The following is a 7609-nucleotide window of genomic DNA, read 5'->3' as shown; positions in this document are numbered from 1 at the left end:
ATTTTTATTAAAATTTTAAGAGTTACATGGATAAAAACATAGCAAAAAAACCACCCAATTAAACAAAAAAGAAAACAAAACAATACAATACATAAAAACCAGTCACATCCAAGAAAAAAAGTAAAAAAGGAAATCAAACAAAAAAGAAAAAAAAAATACATACAATCGAGGAAAAAAACAAAACAAATCAAACCTTTACATAACTTACTTTCTTTAGCTTATTTCCTTGACCTCCTCACACCTCCCCTCTTTGTATTCTAGTTCAGTTAGATATTTCAGCAAATCCTTCATCTTTGTTTTTATCCTAATAATTTATCTTAATATGCTGTAATTTTACATTCTCTTCTTTCACCAATTAACCATCCATTTTTACTTTATTTAATCTTATTTCTCATTAAAACTAACATATTTGAACTTGATCTCTTAAGACATTTCCCCTAGGGTCATAAAAATTCCCTTCCACAATTTTTCCCTCTCTCATTAAATTTTTTGAAATCTCTATATATACACTTTAAATTACCAATTTTCTTCCACCGTCTCCCCTCCCCGGTCTCGGCCCCTGCTGTCAATCCCATCAACCTCCAACAGTCCGTCAACCTGGAGATCTTATATCCGAGGCTCTTAACTCTTCTTGACGTCCCTTCTGCCGATTTCTTGATAATCTTTGGTGCTAAAAAACAGATCTCAGGGGAGCTCCAACCCAACAATGCTTATATTCCTTCTTAACAAGTCTGCCAGATTTCCATAGTTAAGGCTAGGGCCCATAAAGTATTCCAAATCTTGTTTAACAATTCTTCCAAGTCCAAAGGCCCCCAAAACTCCAATCTCCTCCTAGCTCAAATTCATATCCCAAAAGTCATTTGATCCCTGCATAAGGGAATCTCTCCAACTTTCCATTTCCAGACCAGGCCAGGCTCCCATCTTCAAAAACTGGCTTCTCCTAGTTACAGTCATATAAGGCCTCAACTTGTAATCCTCCATTTGCCTCTGTAGGGTTAAGGCTCCCCCTTGTATTGCTTTATACTCAACAACAACAACTTTCTCCTTCTCTGATTCATCAATTTGTTCAGTTAAGAAAGATTCCTGTGTGGGTTCTTGTCAACTTCTATGCTGATGCCCACTTTTGTTCCCAAAATGTCAATATTGGTAGCCATGACATCTATCTGTTTATGCAGCTTTCCCAACAGATAAATTGTCCTATTCAATACAGACACTACTTCTTCCTTAGCCGACATTCTTAAGATGTTCAAGGTCAAAACTGGTTTCTCACAGTCTTTATCTTAAAGCCAATTTCCCAGCTGCACTCTTGTAACAATGTCCCAAAACTCCCTCTAGAGGAAAACAGTCTCCATTTGTCAATCCTTTCCAGCACAATTCCAAAAGTAAATTAGTAACAGTTCCAGTTACCTTTTCTTCTTTTTAGGCACAGAAGCGGACAATGGAAACAATGTCTTTCTTTTATATCTTGACAGCTAGCTGTCAAATTTGTCCTGTTCACCGTCAATGGACTTTTTGCAAACCGTTCCCAGGTTCAGAGACGTGGTGCTTCGATTTTTAATTTTTCACCTTCTCCTGCAGGCTTCCCCTGCTTCCAAAGGGGGTAATAGTTTGAATCAGTGGAGTTTTAATCCTTTACATAAGACTTTCCAAGACCTTAGTTAACAACTTCTTTGCTTCAGTCTATTTACAGAAAGGGAAGGTGGACTTCCTGTTTGAACCTTCCCCATTCGGTGCCAAATTAAATTATTTAAAAGCTCAATTTCCCGTTCTACTCACAGGTTGTTGTTAAAATCCAATTGTCCACAGGAAAAAGTCAGCGCTCTCCGACAGCAGCAATGCGGCTTCGCTCCGTGAAAGAAGCGGTCGATTCAAAGCACCGCGCCGCTCACCCCACGTCGCTCCGGATTCCCGATACCGGATCTCCCCGCGAGTAGGAGGGGTGCAAAAGGTGCCAGCTGAATCCCAGGTTCACAGGCTTCTTCCACCTGTGATTTCTAAGGGTCTCCGCCTTCGCCGTGGCGGTCAGACCCTGTTTTTCACGGAGCCGGTTCCTCCGATCGGGAGGAGCTCCGCCATTGCCAGAGGCGCTAACCCGGAAGTTACACAACCAGCATTTCTGGTGAAAATGGAACGTCGCCATTATCCGTTGATTCTGTATGAAGACTAATATTTCTCTGTGGGCGAGTCTAGCACTTAATAATAATAATAGTTTATTATTTATACCCCACCCATCTGGCTGGGTTTTCCCAGCCATTCTGGGCGGCTTCCAACCGAATATTAAAAACAATACAGCATCAAACATTCAAAACTTCCATACACAGGGCCGCCTTCAGTTGTCTTTTAAAAGTAAAATATAGTGGTACCTTGGGTTACAGATGCATCAGGTTACAGACTCCACTAACCCAGAAATAGTACCTCGGGTTAAGAACTGTGATGGCCTGGGGTTCAGACTCAGAGGCTGAACCTGAGGAATCTCAGCCTGCACAGGAGTCTCCGCCTCCAGAACCAGTTGGGGTTGGAGCCTGAAGGGTCCTCACCTGTGCTGGATCCTCAGGTGCATGCACCAGCTGAGTCTGCTCTGGCTCCTGAGGTGATGGAGGACCCATTGCCTGCAGGTGCTCCACTCTCAGCCCCGTCAGGGGAAGTTGAGGTTGCTTCTGGGTCCGATAACCCTCCAGCCTCTCCTGAACTGCAGAGGCTCAGGGCAGAGAGGCAGAGGGAACTAAGTTCCCGCAGGAAGAGTATTCACCTCCAGGCCAGGAGAGACGAGTCACCTGTGGACCGGGGCCGCCCTATGCCTCGGGGCAGATAAAAGCCAGCCAGACCCAGACCCAGGATGTGGGAGCAATATTGTTGGTGGCATGTTCCTGTCCTGCTCTTCTGCCAGAGTTCCTGACCTCACCTGACTCCCTGCCTTGGACCCTGCTTCAGCCTTGATGGACAGCCTCCATACTGCACCCTCGACTTCGGACTGGACTTGGACCTTGCTGCACGGTTAATCTTCGGGACCAGCACAAGAACTTTGCTTCAGGATGAGACAGAAATTGTGTGGTGGTGGCGGCAGCGAGAAGCCCCATTAGCTAAAGTGATACCTCAGGTTAAGAACAGTTTCAGGTTAAGAACGGACCGGTGTTATGTACTGAGTTGAATAGGATCCAAATTGCAGCAGTCTGGTTGGTCCTAGAACAATAGGATTCAGAATGCAGCAGTCTGATTGGTCCTAGAACAATGCAGCAATATGATTGGTTGGCAGGAACCACCCAATCATGCTCCAGATATAAGTGAATCCACAACCTGATTGGCTTACAGTAGAATTCCAGAATTAGCCAATCACGTGCAGCCCATTGTGTAAATAATGTATATAAAGCAGATACTTTGAGGGGACATTCATTCATTCCTCCTCACCACTATGAGCTGAATAAAGAGCATGAAATCACTTTGCGACTCTGAGTATATTTCACTGGCGACGAAGGTGGGATCCCGCTGAGCTGACTGCCACACACAGCACCGCAGCACCGCCACCTGCCGCACCGCTGCCTCGCACCGTGTATCCAGGCTTCAGCTCCGGGACACAAGGAACTCAGAATGGCAACCGACAGCAGCTTCTCGCCGTTCAACCCAGCAACGGGAGACTGGGAAGCGTACGCCTCCCGTTTTACCTTCCTCCTAGAAGCCAAAGGGGTCACCGATGAAGAAGACGCCAAGAAGAGGGCGATATTCTTCAGCGTCTGCGGAGAGGAGACATTTGAAATCGCCCGGGCTCTCCTTGCACCTGAAGACGTCGCTACTGTTCCATACAAAACAATAATGGAACAGCTTAAGGGGCACTTTTCGCCACAGCCCTCAGTGGTGGCTCGTCGAAATGCCTTCTACGCAAAGCGGCAAGCCCCTGGGGAAACCATAACTGGGTTTGTGACCTCTCTCCGCCAAGCCGCCCGGTTCTGCAACTTCTCAGAGCTGGAGAACATGCTTCGGGACTGCCTCGTCGGTGGCCTGAAGGATGAGAAGCTGCAACGACGCCTCTACGCTAAGAAGGACCTAACGTTCCAGGTCGCTCTGGAGGAGGCCCTGGCAACGGAAGCTGCCGAGAGGTCGACGCAAGAGGCACGGCCGAGCCAGCCGTCCCAACCGAGGGTCCACCACGAAGACCTCACCAACGTCTCAGGATCCAACAGGGAGGAGGTGCACCGAGTACAGCAGCGCACTCAAGCAGCCCACATACCACAGCTGCCTCGACGAGAAGGAGGGAACTGCACAAGCTGCGGGGAAAGTCACGAGAGGAGGACCTGCCGTTTCCGCAACGTAGAGTACAGGCAGTGCAGAAAATTGGGACACATTGCCCGGGTGTGTCGGGCTCGGCCCACCCGACGCCAGGCATCAGATGACCAATCCAAGAGCCCCAGGTCCCGGGGCCCAACGCACCAAGGCAACTCGACGGAGCTCACGGACGTCCAGGTATACCAGTTGCCCTACCCCAACATAGAGAAAATTTATGTAGAGGTACGGATAGAGGGGGCCCCATGCCGCATGGAGCTTGACACGGGTTCAAATCTATCCATAATCTCGGCAAGGACCTTAAGGAAACTGTGTCCTACTGGGGGTTCCAAACTCAGGCCAGCCCCATTCACCCTCCGGGACTTCCAGAAACGTAAGGTCCCCACAATGGGGGTGGGGACCTTCAGGGTGCAATACTGAGGGCGGACACGGCAACTGGACTTGTTTGTGGTCAAGGGCCCCTACATTAGCTTACTGGGATTGGCATGGTTTGGACCACTGGGGCTAGCCATCACCGGGGTGAACCACACTACCTTACAAGTGGACGTGGATGCCATATGCAAGGAATTTCCAGAGGTTTTCGATGGGAAATTGGGACAGTATACGGGCCCCCCCATTGCTCTACAGCTTGACCCCGCAGTACGACCGGTCAGGCTAAAGGCCTGCCGGGTCCCGTTCGCCCTGAAACCCCGTATAGACGAGGAATTGGACCGGCTTGTGGAGCAAGGAGTGCTGGAGCCGGTGCCCAATGCCCCCTGGGAAACCCCAATCGTCACACCCGTCAAGCCTAATGGTTCAGTCCGCATCTGCGCAGACTACAAATGTACCATAAACAAGGCCCTCACGGCCCATGCATACCCAGTGCCAGTAGTCAGCCATGTCCTTGCCACCCTGGCTGGGTCGAAAATTTTTGGCAAGCTGGACTTGGCCCAAGCATATCAACAGCTTCCAGTAGATGAGGCCACAGCAGAGGCACAGACAATTGTGACGCACAGAGGAGCGTTCAGGGTAAAGCGGCTGCAATTCGGTGTCAGTGTGGCACCAGGCATATTCCAGAATCTAATGGACTCGCTCCTTAAAGGGATTCCTGGCGTCACCCCCTTCTTCGATGATGTGTTGATTGCCGGGCCCACACCAGAGGAGTTTGAGGACCGCCTCCGCACCGTTCTGCACCGTTTCCAGATGGCGGGTCTCAAGGTGAAGCGGGAAAAATGTCTACTAGGAGTGCCTCAGGTGGACTTTCTGGGATTTATGGTGGACGCAGAAGGGGTCCACCCAACTGGGGACAAGGTACGGGCCATTTGTGATGCCCCAGCACCCAAGAGCAAGACTGAACTTCAGGCCTTCTTGGGACTATTGAACTTTTACCATTCCTTCCTTCCCCACAAAGCGGCGGTAGCGGAGCCCCTACACAGACTCCTGGACAAGCGGGCCCCTTGGGTGTGGGGCCAGCGCCAGGAGGCTGCATTCCAGGCAGTCAAGGACCTGCTTGTCTCAAACTCGGTCTTGGCACACTTCGACGAGAGGCTGCCGGTGGTGCTAGCATGCGACGCCTCTCCCTATGGCATTGGCGCTGTCCTGGGACACCAACTCCCAGATGGAAGAGAGGTACCGGTAGCATACTTTTCCCAGACACTCAACGCAACCGAGTGGAACTACTCGCAAATAGACAAGGAGGGGCTCGCAATCGTGAAGGGAGTAAAAAAATTCCATGATTTCTTGTACGGGCGGCCCTTCACCGTGGTGACTGACCACAAGCCGTTGCTTGGCTTGTTTGCTCCTGAAAAGCAGACCCCCCAAGTGCTGTCTCCTCGTGTCCTCAGGTGGTCAATTTTCCTTGCCAGCTACCAGTATGCACTGATTCACCGCCCGGGGAAGGCGATGGGCCATGCGGACGCCCTCAGCAGGCTACCACTACCAGAAACAGGCCCCGACCCAGCACCTGCACAAGAGGTTATGAGCCTGGAGCTGCTTCCTGACCGCCCCATTCAGGCACAAGAAGTTGCACACCATTCCAAGAAAGATAGGGTCATCTCCCGGGTCCTGGACTGGGTGTGGAGGGGATGGCCCAGCAGCAGTCCTGGGCCAGAATTCGCTGGCTACACAACCCGCAAACATGAACTGTCGGCCCACAAGGGGTGCCTGTTATGGGGAAGCAGGGTTGTTGTTCCCCAGCCCCTCCGCAAAAGGGTCCTCACAGCCCTACATGAGACACACCCAGGGGTAGTAAGAATGAAGGCCCTGGCCAGGAGTTATGTGTGGTGGCCAGGGATCGACGGAGAGATAGAGGCCTGGGTCAAACACTGCCAGGCCTGCTAAGAATCCCGCCCAGATCCCCCAAGGACCCCAGTCCAGTCCTGGGAGTCCGCCCGAGCACCATGGTCACGCCTGCATGTGGACTTCGCTGGCCCCTTTCAGGGGAAAACATTCTTCATAGTGGTGGACTCCTACACCAAATGGCTGGAAGTTGCACTGGTACCGTCCACTTCTACATCCGCAGCCATCCAGGTACTACGCAGGCTCTTTGCAACCCATGGGCTCCCTGACACTCTCGTCTCAGACAATGGGACTGCATTTACGTCAGGAGAATTCCAATCACTTTGCGACTCTGAGTATATTTCAACCTCCAAATTAAGTTCTTAACCTGATGTACCACTGTAGTTGTTTACTGCTTTGATATCTGCTGGGAGGCCGTTCCACAGGGCAGGTGCCACAACCGAAAAGGCCCTCTGAAAGGTCGAAGCAGGGGCAGAAACCGGGCTGGAGACGTCAGTGACACGTTCCAGACTTTTGATGCGATAGAAATACTGTAATAGCAAGCCTATACAAATGAAAACGCCATTCACACGGATATCCCTTATTTTCCGAGCTCCAGTTCACTGAAACTTATTTCCTGAGGCTCTGCAACGGGCTCCTATTTACAATATAATTCCAACGCAAATGAAAAGCAAAACTAATAGAAAAGCAACGTTGCGCAGCCGAGTATTCCTACTTTAAAAAATAAAAACACTAAAATGGATTAAAATCGCCTCGATTTTCTAAGGCTTGTTTTTCGCAGACGCCGCTGGGTCGCTAAACGGCCGAGTTCTCCAACAAAGCATGCAAATGACTAAAGGCGGGCATAAAACGCCCTGGTTGAAGCCGATTTAAATATTAACCGTTTTCCTGTTATGTGTCTTTATGTGGCAGAGCACCTGTGAAGCTGGATTGTTGTTTAAATTAAAAAAGAAAAATACCCATGTCAACCAGAACCGTGTGCGACTCTACACTTTTCTTATCTCTATACAATGCGTCGCTCCACCGTAAGGTTCCTTAATGTGTCGCTCTAGCCTTA

This window comes from Podarcis gaigeae (assembly GCF_964106915.1).
Source record: "Podarcis gaigeae genome assembly, chromosome: 11".
Lineage (NCBI taxonomy): Eukaryota > Metazoa > Chordata > Lepidosauria > Squamata > Lacertidae > Podarcis > Podarcis gaigeae.
This window is presented reverse-complemented; position numbering follows the sequence as displayed.